This window comes from Schistocerca piceifrons, chromosome 3 (genome assembly GCF_021461385.2).
Source record: "Schistocerca piceifrons isolate TAMUIC-IGC-003096 chromosome 3, iqSchPice1.1, whole genome shotgun sequence".
NCBI classification, from domain to species: Eukaryota; Metazoa; Arthropoda; class Insecta; order Orthoptera; family Acrididae; genus Schistocerca; species Schistocerca piceifrons.
The window spans coordinates 334,209,537-334,224,874 of record NC_060140.1 but is presented as its reverse complement, the minus strand read 5'-3'; the positions used below and the strand labels follow the sequence as shown (position 1 = coordinate 334,224,874).

Below are 15,338 nucleotides of genomic sequence, written 5' to 3'. Positions count from 1 at the left end.
ATTTTAATACCTACACCGAATTTTTCTTTTGTTTCCTTTACTGCTTGCTCAATATACAGATTGAACAACATCGAGGAGAGGCTACAACCCTGTCTTACTCCCTTCCCAACCACTGCTTCCCTTTCATGTCCCTCGACTCTTATGACTGCCATCTGGTTTCTGTACAAATTGTAAATAGCCTTTCGCTCCCTGTATTTTACCCCTGCCACCTTTAGAATGTGAAAGAGAGTGTTCCAGTCAACATTGTCAAAAGCTTTCTCTAAGTTTACAAATGCTAGAAACGTAGGTTTGCCTTTCCTTAATCTTTCTTCTAAGATAAGTCGTAATGTCAGTATTGCCTCACGTGTTCCAGTGTTTCTACGGAATCCAAACTGATCTTCCCCGAGGTTGACTTCTACTAGTTTTTCCATTCGTCTGTAAAGAATTCGTGTTAGTATTTTGCAGCTGTGACTTATTAAGCTGATAGTTCGGTAATTTTCACATCTGTCAACACCTGCTTTCTTTGGGATTGGAATTATTATATTCTTCTTGAAGTCTGAGGGTATTTCGCCTGTCTCATACATCTTCCTCACCAGATGGTAGAGTTTTGTCAGGACTGGCTCTCCCACGGCCGTCAGTAGTTCCAATGGAATATTGTCTACTCCGGGGGCTTTGTTTCGACTCAGGTCTTTCAGTGCTCTGTCAAACTCTTCACGCAGTATCATATCTCCCATTTCATCTTCATCTACATCCTCTTCCATTTCCATAATATTGTCCTCAAGTACATCGCCCTTGTATAGACCCTCTATATACTCCTTCCACCTTTCTGCTTTCCCTTCTTTGCTTAGAACTGGGTTTCCATCTGAGCTCTTGATATTCATACAAGTCGTTCTCTTATCTCCAAAGGTCTCTTTAATTTTCCTGTAGGCGGTATCTATCTTACCCCTAGTGAGATAGGCCTCTACATCCTTACATTTGTCCTCTAGCCATCCCTGCTTAGCCATTTTGCACTTCCTGTCGATCTCATTTTTGAGACGTTTGTATTCCTTTTTGCCTGTTTCACTTACTGCATTTTTATATTTTCTCCTTTCATCAATTAAATTCAATATTTCTTCTGTTACCCAAGGATTTCTACTAGCCCTCGTCTTTTTACCTACTTGATCCTCTGCTGCCTTCACTACTTCATTCCTCAAAGCTACCCATTCATCTTCTACTGTATTTATTTCCCCCATTCCTGTCAATTGTTCCCTTATGCTCTCCCTGAATCTCTGTACAACCTCTGGTTCTTTTAGTTTATCTAGGTCCCATCTCCTTAAATTCCCACCTTTTTGCAGTTTCTTCAGTTTTAATCTACAGATCATAACCAATAGATTGTGGTCAGAGTCCACATCTGCCCCTGGAAATGTCTTACAATTTAAAACCTGGTTCCTAAATCTCTGTCTTACCATTATATAATCTATCTGATACCTTTTAGTATCTCCAGGGTTCTTCCATGTATACAACCTTCTTTCATGATTCTTAAACCAAGTGTTAGTTATGATTATGTTGTGCTCTGTGCAAAATTCGACCAGGCGGCTTCCTCTTTCATTTCTGTCCCCCAATCCATATTCACCTACTATGTTTCCTTCTCTCCCTTTTCCTACACTCGAATTCCAGTCACCCATGACTATTAAATTTTCGTCTCCCTTCACAATCTGAATAATTTCTTTTATTTCATCATACATTTCTTCAATTTCTTAGTCATCTGCAGAGCTAGTTGGCATATAAACTTGTACTACTGTAGTAGGTGTGGGCTTCGTATCTATCTTGGCCACAATAATGCGTTTACTATGCTGTTTGTAGTAGCTTACCCGCATTCCTATTTTCCTATTCATTATTAAACCTACTCCTGCATTACCCCTATATGATTTTGTGTTTATAACCCTGTATTCACCTGACCAGAAGTCTTGTTCCTCCTGCCACCGAACTTCACTAATTCCCACTATATCTAACTTCAACCTATCCATTTCCCTTTTTACAATAAAGATACCGAGATCAGACAGGCTGTTCGCACAATGAATATTTCTTTATGAATATGTTGTCTCTTACATCATTCCATTTATGAATTCTGCACTGTTAATACTTGATTTACACTCATTCACGGGTGTTTAAATTTTATTAGCGCCTCGAACGCGATTGCTTAACTATTTATAAATTTAAAGAGAAAAATATTAAAAAACAAACATTTTTAAGGCGTGTATAATAACGTTAAGTAGCAATCGACATTCTCCCCGCTTGGCGCCCCAACCGTCACACAGCAGCAATTTTTCCAATGATGGCCACGATTGTATACACTGTGTGATCAGAAGTATCCGGACACCCCTATGTAATTTACAGGAAATTTGGTCAGGAGGAACTGCATAGGACGAACTCATACATCCTGATCTTGGCAAATATGGGTATCAACTTTGCCATCATTTTCGCACATAAACACGCTCCGATGGATTGGTGTTTCTAAACACACTAAATCTGAAATCCATTTAGTCCCGACGCGTCAGAAAAGGCCTACGGAGCAGTCCTTTATGTATGGTGCATCATTACAAACATGACATCAGTCCATTTACTTCGTAGTAAGAACAGGTTAGCTCCCATCAAGATGATAACTCTTCCACGGCTGGAACTTGTTACAATACTTCTAGGATCAAATCTGTTTTATTATTTCTATAAGGCGACGAGCTACAAACAAGTCGTTAACCACAGTGGACTGACTCAGTTGTAGCCTTAGGATGGATCCGATCTGACCCTAATTAACCGAAGACCATTGAGTCAAATGGTGTTACGGAAATACAAAGACTAACGAGTCCATCGCAGTCGAGACACTGTCCTGGTGAGGAAAATGCAGCTGATCTGACCTTCATAGGTACCACAACAGACAAATTACAGCACGCAACTATCAGCATGCTACTATATTGTTCCATGGACCTGCTTTTTAACAAAGAATCGAACACAGTGGCCACAATTTATACGGGCAAAAGATCATTTGTTGCCGGAAAAGAAGAAATTAAGAGACCAACTCTTCGTGGTAAAAATAGCTCCCAATAGTAACAGCTTAAGCAGATTCAGAAGGATGTAGGTTGCAGTAGGTACTGGGAGATGAAAAAGCTTGCACAGGATAGAATAGCATGGAGAGCTGCATCAAACCAGTCTCAGGACTGAAGACCACAACAACAACAACGCAGTATATTAGCTATTACCAGCTGTTAAAGAGTCACAGGATGAGTATTTCGCTTTGAACAGCAGTTAATTAAAGAACATAGAGCATGCAGAGAACTGACAGCAACAGACTTGAACGAAGCACGCACTTACTGGATTCAGGGTGTTCAACAACAACATTCTGCCTTCGAACTAAATGCCCTGTACAACAATATGTTCAACTCGTTCTTGGATAACGGCGTTATTCGTCTCGGTGGATTTCTGCAGTTCGCGGAATTACCCAAGATCAACGCCATCCAATTCTTCGCGATGGACAGCATCATTTCACCAGCTTACTGATCCAGCAGACTCACATACGCCTGTATCACCTTGGGGTACACATGGTGTTATCTGAACTGAGAACAGAATTTTAGCTTATTGTAGCTCGACAGGCAGTTAAACGTGTTCTACGTCACTGTCTGCCTTGGAAGATGGTGAAAGCTCACTTTGTTCAACAAACCGAGGCTCCTTTACCAGCTGAACGAGTCTCACCATTGAAATAAATTGACTTCACAGGCATTGATTTTGATGGTCCATTATATGTTAAACGGGAACAATTAACAAATATTGTTCTATTCATGTTCGCAACAACACGAGCTCTGCATCCGGAAATATGCTCAGATATGCCAGCTGACAGATTTCTACAAGCCCTACAAAGGTTTGTGGGGAGACGAGGAGTGCCTAGCACGTTTTACACTGACAATGTTACTACATTCTCTTCCTCGTATACGGAACTGAAGGAGCTGTGTCAGGATCTGATGGCAAACAAGACGAACAAGTACATCGCCCGGCAAGGAATTATATGGAAATTCATCGCCCCACATGCGCCTCGCTTGGGAGAATTCCGGGAACGGATGGAGGGATCTGTCAAAACGCTATCTGAGAAAGGTTTTAGGTCCGTGGCAGTAAAGCGAAGGCGGTCTCAACACAAAGCTGGTCAGTATAGAAGCAGTACTAAGTTCTAAACCAATGACGCAAGGGGGAGAGGAATTTGAACGTGTGGCACCTGCATATTTCCTTGTATGTCAGTGACTGATAATACTACCCACAGGTTCAGAAGCACCAGTTAGGAGTTTCAACAACAGCAGAAAATGGAAGAAAGTATACCTGATCCTGCTCAGAAACGTCCATAAAGCTCATCAACCAAGAACAGGTTGAGGAAGACTCCAGCTAGGTGATGTCGTTCTTTTACAGGAGGATGTTCGTGCACTACATATATGGAGGAATGGGCGGATAGAAGAGATTCGTAAGGGAAGAGGCTAGAAGATACGAACTGTAGCCTTACGAACTTCTGAAGATCTCATAATCTCACGTCCCGTTCAACTGGCCATTCTCCATAAGTTGACTGGGGTGGAGAATATGCTGCAGGTTGATATTTGTAATTATATAGTCTCTGACAATACTGATCATTCATGACATTTTCGGTTGTATATTCTATGATGTATGTTCCATTGTGAGAAATAAATCTATGTTGTATTGGAATCAATGATTTGTATGTCCGTAATACCTCCCTTCTGCCGTAGCGGCATATCAACTTGCCTAATTTCGGCGAAGGCAAGAGCAGCGAGAACTTCAGCGGTTGTCCCGTTAGGCGACCGCAGTATTTTGCTAGTCGCGAACGATGATGACATAGGGCGGGACGCAAAGAATCGCCTGCTGCATCAGCCAGTAGTGCGGATTTAGTGTAATAATCCGCACCAGTTTGTAAACTCGCGGCTCAGCGAGCCGGGAGACAGTTCATCAACGGAGTTCATCACCAGCGAAGCCAAGAGTTCGGAGTTCTCGGCAAGCAGCAATTCGTCAGCTGCAGCTACGACTCGCTTTCAGCAGAGAGGATCAGCTACGTAGTCCCGAGCTCGCGCTAAAAGCAGTCACAAGAGAGCCATACGTCTGGAACCTTCCGCCCACGCTAAACAGCTCCGAGGTTAGGAAATGCCGCCGCCATAGCAGCGACGTGATAACTGACTGTCTTTGGACAGCGTTTACTTCTGGTGTCTCTGGACGGGCCTTTGCTTCTGGAAGTGACTGTTCGTTATGGAACTTAGCTCTCAGTTGGACCGATTAATCTGAAGTGGATGCACGATTTTGTGAAGAGTTGAAATAAACAACTGTTCACGTACTTGTCCTGATTTGTGTATAGCGATGTCGCAGGACATACAGAACAGTATTTTTGTATCAGCATGACAATGCACCCTGTCATAAAGCAGTACCTGTGAGAGACTAGTTTGTGGGCAACAGCATTCACGAAATGGACCGGACTGGCCTGGCCTGTCCTGTGTCGAGTCCCGAGCTCAGCCGAATGAGCACCTTTGGGATGAACCAGAATGTCAACTTCGCTCCAGACTCGCTTTCAGCAGTTCTCGGTCAAAGGGGATCAGCTACGTAGTCCCGCAGCACTACCTCCTCTGGTTTCGGCTCGTGTTTAAAAAAAAAGAGCTTCACAGACATTAACACTTTGCCGTCCGCACGTCTCGTACAAATTTATCCGCTTGGCGCCGGCAGCGCTCGTTCGGATTACTTGGCTTGTCGCCGTCCGCTTGTCACCTTTCCGTTGATGACGAACTTCGAATACATTGACTTTTGCGCGCTTTAATTTTCCGGAAATACTCTATTTTGCCATGTCGCTCCACAAACTTGAACTTTCTTTTCAAGCAACTTCTCTGCAAGTTCTACACTGTTATAATAATTATCCATGCAGAGGTGATGCCACTTCCCATAAGAAGGTGTCAATAGTTCCATCACCGTTTTTGCTAAAGGCTGTCCAGCGCCGGAATATATCTAGAATGAGGAAATGTATCCCGTATTCGAATCACACAGCATCCGAATGAGTATGCCATATTTCGTAATTTTCGACGGATTGTAAACTTTAAAATTTAACCGTCCACGCCATGGTATCATTCCTTCGTCAAATAAGACGTTTTGACTTAGATTAAACGTTTCTTTAAACTTTTTGGAAAAATAATAAATTACGAATTGCACTTCGACAAGCCGGTCGGCATTATCCGGTTTATTGTCGCTGTCGGAAAAATTTAAAAATGATAATATTTGTCTAAATCGGTTGCGGGACATCGTTTCCCATAAGGATACCAAGCCCAAACTATTTTCTAAGTTACGGTCCCGCAACGTCAACAAATTTGGCATTTTTTAAAATCCTGTTTCCTTCTATTGCAACTTTGACTGTAGTACTTGTTGGTTTCATTACTAATATATTCAAATAGATCGTTCCCAATATATAATTTTACGATATTCTCGACGTTCTGTGTATCTTTGGGAAATATGTTTGGAATCTGGATCCTTCAGATTTATTACCGGTCCTCGGTAAATCAAAGTCTGACCACTGTGCACTGTCTTTGTCTGATTCAGCCGAATCAGTTGGCAGCCGTAGTATTCACGGAATTATTCTTCGACGTATTTCACTATCTTCCTACGATTCTGCTTCACTTTCATTTTTTTGATATCGAATGACTTCTTCCCAATCGGCCAAGTCGTCAGGAACATCAGACAAGACGTCTGTGCATTTATCGTAAATAATCCTATTGTCTCTTCCGTTCGCCATGATGAAAGGGCACAAGTACCTATAAAAACAAAAAACTTGTTGACGTGTGTAACGTATTGTTACCTAAACAAAACACCAACAGAATGCAAAAGATACTAAGGTGCTGTCGCCGGCCACTGCGCGATACTATGCACACGACACCACTGTGATGTCGCCGGACGGCATAGTGTTAAGACACCTCAATGAAAGTGTTCAGAGCAGAGTTCCAGTCATCATAAAGTCGAAGGGAGGACAGACCCTATCTCAATGTCCACTAACAGGTGACCCTATAGTTCCGATCAGTTAGTGTATCTTTTGTTGTTAAGTTTGCAGTGCTGTAAACAGAAGAATAGAGAGAGTGATACGGTGCACGTCTTTACCTGAGCAGCCGCGACCGTGGACAGCAGCAGCAGGACGCTCGCCAGCAGTGTGCTCATCGGAGGCCGCGCCTCTAGCCTGCAACACAAAGACGACACAGCTCGTTACACCACAGTACTGCATTGCTTACGGCTGCAAAGCGTGCCACTGCACCCACAAATAACACTAAAAACTGCACTTGCTATGATAGGCACCGAAAACAGCGAATGGTAAGAAAATCCCACTGATGCCGCTAAAAATTGATAATGGTATCTTATAAGTTTTGTGCGAGGGGCGTTTGAAAAGTCCGTGCGAGGTCCGACAGATGACACCAGCGGCGCGTATCGAGATCATGTTAGTAGCATCTTTGGAAAAAACGCACCCCACGTTTCAGCCATATTAGTCTATTTCTTTGTGTTTGGCATTCGTGTGAATCAAGGAAGTTGAGTGATTGTCAAAAAATGGACTAAAAAGAATTTCGTGTGGTGATTAAACATTACTTTATGAAATACAAAACGCCCCAGGAGACTAAAGAGAAGCTTGATAAACATTACAGTGACTCTGCACCTTCGATCTCAACAGTTTATAAGTGGCCATATGGGCACAAGTGATGCTGAACGTTCTGGACGCCCTATGGAGGATACAATTCCAGAAATCATTGATAAAATCCATGATATGGAGATGGACGACAAGAATTAAGGTGCATGAGATTCCTAGTGCTGTGGGCATCTCGAATGAACGGGTACATAATATTTTTCATAAACATTTGGACGTGAGAAAGCTATCCGCAAGATGGGTTCCGCGATTGCTCTCGCTTAACCAAAAACGGAATTGTGTGAAGTGTTGCAAGGATGGTATGCAGCTGTTCAGGAATAGTCTACAGGACATTAAGCGTCGTTTCGTTACTGTAGATGAAACATGGATACATTACTTTACTCCTGAGACCAAACAACAATCTAAACAATGTGTTACCAAGGGAGAATCTGCACCACAAAAGGCGAAGACCATTCCTTCTGCCGGAAAGGTTATGGCGACTGTATTTTGAAATTCGCAAGGTATAATCCTCATCGACTATCTGGAAAAGGGTAAAACTATTACATGTGCATATTGTTCATCGTTATTGGACCGTTTTAAAACCGAGGTGCAAGAAAAACGCCGGCGACTGGACCGCAAAAAAGTCCTTTTCCATCACGACAATACACCAGCACACACCTCAGCAGTTGTGGTCGCAAAATTAATGGAAATAGGATTCCTTCGGACTTCTTCATGGAAGAAGTTGTTATATAATTCGCTTGATGCTACAATGGGCTCCAAAAACGTAAAAAAACATTTAGATAAAAAGCTACGGCCATATGTACAAAATAGGGGGAGGGGAGGGCGTTCAAAACATAATGCAACACTTTTTTTGCTGGAAGCATGTTCGTTTTATTCAGGATTCCAATACACCATATTATTCCTCGCTCTTTTGGCTACAAAACTCAATTTTTTAAACATATTCTCCGGTCAATGCGACTGTCTTACATCACCTTGCTGCGTGGGCCTGTATTTCCTCATGGGACCACTCTAATGGTCGGGAGCCGACCTCTTGCTGCGTCAATAGCTTCCCCATCATACCCTCCTGGAAATTGAAATAAGAACACCGTGAATTCATTGTCCCAGGAAGGGGAAACTTTATTGACACATTCCTGGGGTCAGATACATCACATGATCACACTGGCAGAACCACAGGCCCATAGACACAGGCAACAGAGCATGCACAATGTCGGCACTAGTACAGTGTATATCCACCTTTCGCAGCAATGCAGGCTGCTATTCTCCCATGGAGACGATCGTAGAGATGCTGGATGTAGTCCTGTGGAACGGCTTGCCATGCCATTTCCACCTGGCGCCTCAGTTGGACCAGCGTTCGTGCTGGACGTGCAGACCGCGTGAAACGACGCTTCATCCAGTCCCAAACATGCTCAATGGGGGACAGATCCGGAGATCTTGCTGGCCAGGGTAGTTGACTTACACCTTCTAGAGCACGTTGGGTGGCACGGGATACATGCGGACGTGCATTGTGCTGTTGGAACAGCAAGTTCCCTTGCCGGTCTAGGAATGGTAGAACGATGGGTTCGATGACGGTTTGGATGTACCGTGCACTATTCAGTGTCCCCTCGACGATCACCAGTGGTGTACGGCCAGTGTAGGCGATCGCTCCCCACACCATGATGCCGGGTGTTGGCCCTGTGTGCCTCGGTCGTATGCAGTCCTGATTGTGGCGCTCATCTGCACGGCGCCAAACACGCATACGACCGTTATTGGCACCAAGGCAGAAGCGACTCTCATCGCTGAAGACGACACGTCTCCATTCGTCCCTCCATTCACGCCTGTCGCGACACCACTGGAGGCGGGCTGCACGATGTTGGGGCGTGAGCGGAAGACGGCCTAACGGTGAGCGGGACCGTAGCCCAGCTTCATGGAGACGGTTGCGAATGGTCCTCGCCAATACCCCAGGAGCAACAGTGTCCCTAATTTGCTGGGAAGTGGCGGTGAGGTCCCCTACGGCACTGCGTAGGATCCTACGGTCTTGGTGTGCATCCGTGCGTCGCTGCGGTCCGGTCCCAGGTCGACGGGCACGTGCACCTTCTGCCGACCACTGGCGACAACATCGATGTACTGTGGAGACCTCACACCCCACGTGTTGAGCAATTCGGCGGTACGTCCACCCGGCCTCCCGCATGCCCACTATATGCCCTCGCTCAAAGTCCGTCAACTGCACATACGGTTCACGTCCACGCTGTCGCGGCATGCTACCAGTGTTAAAGACTGCGATGGAGCTCCGTATGCCACGGCAAACTGGCTGACACTGACGGCGGCGGTGCACAAATGCTGCGCAGCTAGCGCCATTCGACGGCCAACACCGCGGTTCCTGGTGTGTCCGCTGTGCCGTGCGTGTGATCATTGCTTGTACAGCCCTCTCGCAATGTCCGGAGCAAGTATGGTCGGTCTGACACACCGGTGTCAATGTGTTCTTTTTTCCATTTCCAGGAGTGTATATGAACCGCTTCGCGCGCTGTGCATCCCTCATAGGGCCAAACACATGGAAGTCGAAAGGTGCGAGATGTCGGCTGTAGGATGGGTCAGGAAGCACAGTCCAATGAGGTTTTGTAGGTTCCTCTCGGGTGCGCGGAATTGTGTGAGGCTTGGCGTTGTCATGGTTGATGTTTAGTTGATTTGGGTGAAGGGGACCAAACAGTGAGGTCATCAGTCCCATCGGATTAAGAAAGGATTCGGGCGGAAGTCGGCTGTGCTCTTTCAAAGGTACTATCCTGACATTTGCCTCAAGAGATTTTGGGATATCACGAAAGACCTAAGTCAAGATGGCCGGACGTGCGTTTGAACCGCTGTCCCCCCGAATGCCAGTGCATTCTGCTAACCACTACGCCATTGCGTTCAGTGCGTTGTCATGGAGAAATTCCTTTACATTTTTGTGGCGACGATCTCGCTCCGTCGTTTCTCCAATTTCCTGGCGGAAGCACAATACACTTCAGAGTTGGCTTTTCCATCGTGAGAGAGGACATCAAACAGAATAACCCCTTCAGAGTGCCTGAAGACCTTTGTCTTTACTTTACCGACTGAGGGTGCGACTTTATCTTTTTCTTCAGACGAGAGTGGTGTGGCGCCACCCTATGTACTGCCGTTTTGTTTCCAGTTCTAAGTGATGAACCCATGTTTCATCGCCTGTAACGCGATCGTCTGATGACGACTCGCTATGATGTCTCAACTAGTAACAATACCATGTTTGTGGCCTTAGACTGAAATACGTAATAAAAAATTACGATCTCCTTTCACCGGACTCTCCGATCATATTGGATAACTAAGAAGAGCAAATCTGTCGTCACTCGATGAATTACACTACCTATTGCAAATCGAACTAGCACAAACGCACATCTTTCTGTAAAACTGTTGTGGAACGACATCCAGATGCAAATCATTGCCGGCCGTGGTGGCCGAGCGGTTCTAGGCGCGTCAGTCCGGAACCGCGCGACCGCTGCGGTCGCAGGTTCGAATCCTGCCTCGGGCATGGATGTGTGTGATGTCATTAGGTTAGTTAGGTTTAAGTAGTTCTAAGTTCTAGGGGACTGATGACCTCAGATGTTAAGTCCGATAGTGCTCAGAGCCATTTGAACCATTTGCAAATCATATTTCCGTGAGTCAATGCTGCTGTTCCTTTCGATCGAGTGCCTATTATTGACCACTATTAATCACAAACCCCTGAAGAGCGAAAATCTACTGGTAAAAGAAAAATAAATAGTCTGAAATGCTTGAACAACGGTGTCGCGAAATTAGGAATCGACCGTAATGACCGCCCTTTTCCGGATCTAGACCGTTCGCTGTGTATGCACGAAGATGCCCCGACGTACGTATATCACTGAAAGCACTACAAAAGAAAATGTCAGTGACACTGAAGACTATTATTATTATTATTGTTATTCACAGGTTCGAATTCTGCCTCGGGCATGGATGTGTGTGATGTCCTTAGGTTAGTTAGGTTTAAGTAGTTCTAAGTTCTAGGGGACTGATGACCTCCGATGTCAAGTCCCATAGTGCTCAGAGCCATATGAACCATTATTATTCACATTATTACAGTGCCGATGCCAGTATTCAGTTAGTGCACAACATTCTTTATCATACTGTCAAGAAAGCCTATCATTACTCTACAGTCGAAAAATTTATGATTCTCGATTTCGTGGTAATAAGATTTTCCTTTTACGTAAGTCCCGTGTCAGAAATTTAATGCACTCGATAAATCACATATTTCATTCCATGTCCTACATAATGAAAGACATATTATCTCACAAAAAAAGATCAAGTCTAATGGCAAATCATTGAGATACATTAACAAAAGCGGTGCCTGTGGCACACCATCCCTGCACCATCCCCTTTTCACAGACCTACTCAAATTACATTCCAATCTGTTCTTTGCCTGTTGACACTGGAGCCTGAAAATAAAGCCCGAAAATCTGAACTTACTACAGTTAACATCGCCTAAAACGAGAACTAGACCCTTAACACGTACACTGATCAGCGAGAACGTTATGACCATCTACCTAATAGCTGGTATGTTCATCTTTGGCACGGATAACAGCGGCGATGCGTCGTGCCATGGAAACAATGAGGCCTTGGTAGGTCGCTGGAGGAAGTTGGCACCACATGTGCACACACAAGTCACCCAATTCCCGTAAACTCCGGGGTGGGGGGCGTTGAGCTTGATGCCACTTTCTATAACATCCCAGATGTGTTCCATCGGGTTCAGATCTGGTGAGTTGGGGGGCCAGCACATCAGCTGGAACTTGCCACTGTTGCTCGAACTGCTCCATCAAAAACGTGGGCTTGTGATATGGCGCATTATCTTGTTGAAAAATGCAACTGCCGTCGGGAAACATGATCGTCATGATGGGTGTACGTCGTCTGCAACCCAGTGTACGATACTCCTTGACCGTCAAGGTGCCTCGAACGAGCTCCACTGTACCCATGCATGCTCTCGTGAATGTTCCCCAGAGTATAATGGAGCCGCTGCCAGCTTGTGTCTGTCCCGCAGTACAGCTGTCAAGCAGCTGTTCCCCTGGAAGACGACAGATTCGCGGCCTCCCGTTGGCATGATGATGAAGGTATCGTAATTCATCAGACCATGCATTGCTCTGCCACTGAGCCCACGTCCAGTGCCGATAGTCACCTGCTCATTTAAGTCGTAGTTGCCGATGTCGAGGGGTTAACATTGGCACGCGCTTGGGGCGTCGGCTGCGGAGGCTCATCGTTAGGTATGTTCGATGCACTGCTCGTTCAAACATACCTGTCCTCTGCCAAGCATTAAAGTCTGATGTTAGTTCCGCCACAGTTCGCCGCCTGTCCTGTTTTACCAGTTTGCCCCGCCTACGACGGCAGACATCTGTAATAAGGGGTGGTCGCCCAACCCCACGACATCTGGACGTGTTTCGCCTTGGTTTCGCCACGTGTTGAAGACACTCACCACTACACTCCTCGAACACTCGGTAGGTCGTGCAGTTTCCGAAATGCTCGTGCCGAGCTCCGGGCCATCACAATCAGCCCCACGGTCAAACTCAGATAGATCACGCGCCTTCCCCATTGCATACACGGACAGCGTGTTTACTTAAGCTACCTGCCCCATGCGTGTGTCTGACTAGTAGACATTGCTCGCCAGTTGACGCTGCTATCGCCTGGACAGGTTTATATCGATACCAGGTCGGTGGTCGTAATGTGTTCTGGTTGATCAATGTAAAATCAAAAGGGCATTTAATGTGTATGGCTATACAATGCTACTTCTAAATCCATAGTTGGTTGGTTCTTACCCTTTTCAGTCGGGCGAACAAGATGAATACCAACACCAACACCAACACGCGCGCGCGCGCGCACACACAAACACACACACACACACACACACACACACACACACACACACACACACACACACGAAAGTTTACGAAAAATGGAAAATATACAGCAACAGAAGAACACAGACGGGTAGGAATTAAGAAGTTTCACCAAGTTAAATGTGGACATCTTCGTCTAGAAGACATGTTCTGCTGCCTATGGGTCGTACAAGAAAAATTATTGCCAAAAAGAAAAGTACGTGTGAAATATGAGCACATGTAGCTCATTCTTATTTAACTGGGAACAGGCGACGGAAATGCAGTAACACAAAAAAACTGCTTTTCATTTACGGCCGCGCGGGATCAGCCGAGCGGTCTTGGGCGCTGCAGTCATGGACTGTGCGGCTGGTCCCGGCGGAGGTTCGAGTACTCCCTCGGGCATGGGTATGTGTGTTTGTCCTTATGATAATTTCGGTTAAGTAGTGTGTAAGCTTAGGGACTGATGACCTTAGCATGTAAGTCCCATAAAATTTCACACACATTTGAACATTTCATTTACGGCATCCAGTGTAACAAAACAGTCAAGAGGTAGTAATTTTCTGATCACTGATGACGACTTTACTGAATAAAATGGAACATTTATAGTGACTTAAATGCATTTTAATAGCTGCACAGACAATTCATGAATTCATAACTGAACAATTCGGTTAAACCCCGTTTCCCACCTACTGCGTAAAAAGGTTACCGTTCTGAACATTACTGATGCTGACGTTTACAGCGTTCCCTCTACTGAGAGTACCAACAATCCTTAGTAGCTGCGTTCCTTTCGTAACAGCCCGCGCCTAGTCTCGCCATTGTGGCTGCTGTTCGCCTGCCATCACACTCAACAAGGCGTGACGGAACGTGATGCTGAACCACTGCATGAGTATTGTGAATGGCATAGGTGTCGACAATGGGTTGCATTGATGGAACAGAAATGTTTATTTTTGGTTGCAGTAACTGCGGCAAACGCAGCATGCGATCTCGAGAATTCTGCGTACTCTAACCTGACGGGTTTGAAAAATTATTTGGCAGTGTTCTACTTTGTCTGACGTGTTTGTCAAACAGACTGTTATTTGACATGTCAGGGAAAGTTTGACTGATGGCCGATCTGACAAACAAGACTGACCGTTTACGCATGCGTTTGTCAAACAAAGCCAATTGCTTGCCGGGCTGTTATCTGTAAGTCTGGGTTACGTGGCAACTAGAGCGCATTTCGAAGATGTACGCGTTGCACCTCCCACATTGCTTGCTAGCATCAAAATACGCGTGGAGCTGTCTGTAAAAATATCGCACAGATGTGAGTACAACGTGCACAGACCACTTCGACGGTATCAAGTACTGATACAGCAACAGGAAGAATGCTAGGTTTAACGTTTCGTCAATGATGCTCACATAAATGACGGTGTGGAAGCCCGGATTAGAGAAACATGGTCCAGGAAAGCGGACGCGCATCCTCAAAGGAACCATCACAGAATTTGCCTTAAATGATTTAGGATGGCGATGAAGATGATGAGTTGGGTTGAGGGGGCGCTCGACATCACGGTCATCAGCACCCTGACGAAAAGTCAACATGAAATCTCATGGATGGGGACGCAGGCTGTCCCCGCATGCAGAGCAGTTTATAACGTACTTAAGTCGACCGCCCATCCCCACTTAAATGACTTAGGGTAACCATGAAAAATCTAAAGGTGGATGACTGGACTGGGATTTGAACTGTCGTCCTACCGAATAAGAATCCATTGTCTTACCACAGCTCGCTCTGAATACACATTATGCGACTCTAACTTTATTACAAATTACTTATATTAGCAGCGACAGTC

General features: G+C 45.3%; 1 protein-coding gene across 2 annotated transcripts in view; it reads right to left on the bottom strand.

Moving 5' to 3' along the window:
* The window catches only part of LOC124788328 (FAD-linked sulfhydryl oxidase ALR), a 416,232-nt gene that overhangs the window by 33,022 nt on the left and 367,872 nt on the right, over positions 1 to 15,338 (bottom strand). Inside the window, exon 5 of one of the 2 annotated variants that reach the window (XR_007016088.1) lies at positions 7,126 to 7,201. The exons of the other annotated variant lie outside the window; for it this stretch is intronic. The gene's annotated coding sequence lies outside the window, so the exon portion shown is untranslated. The remainder of the gene's footprint in view (positions 1 to 7,125; positions 7,202 to 15,338) is intronic. 2 annotated transcript variants of the gene reach the window in all.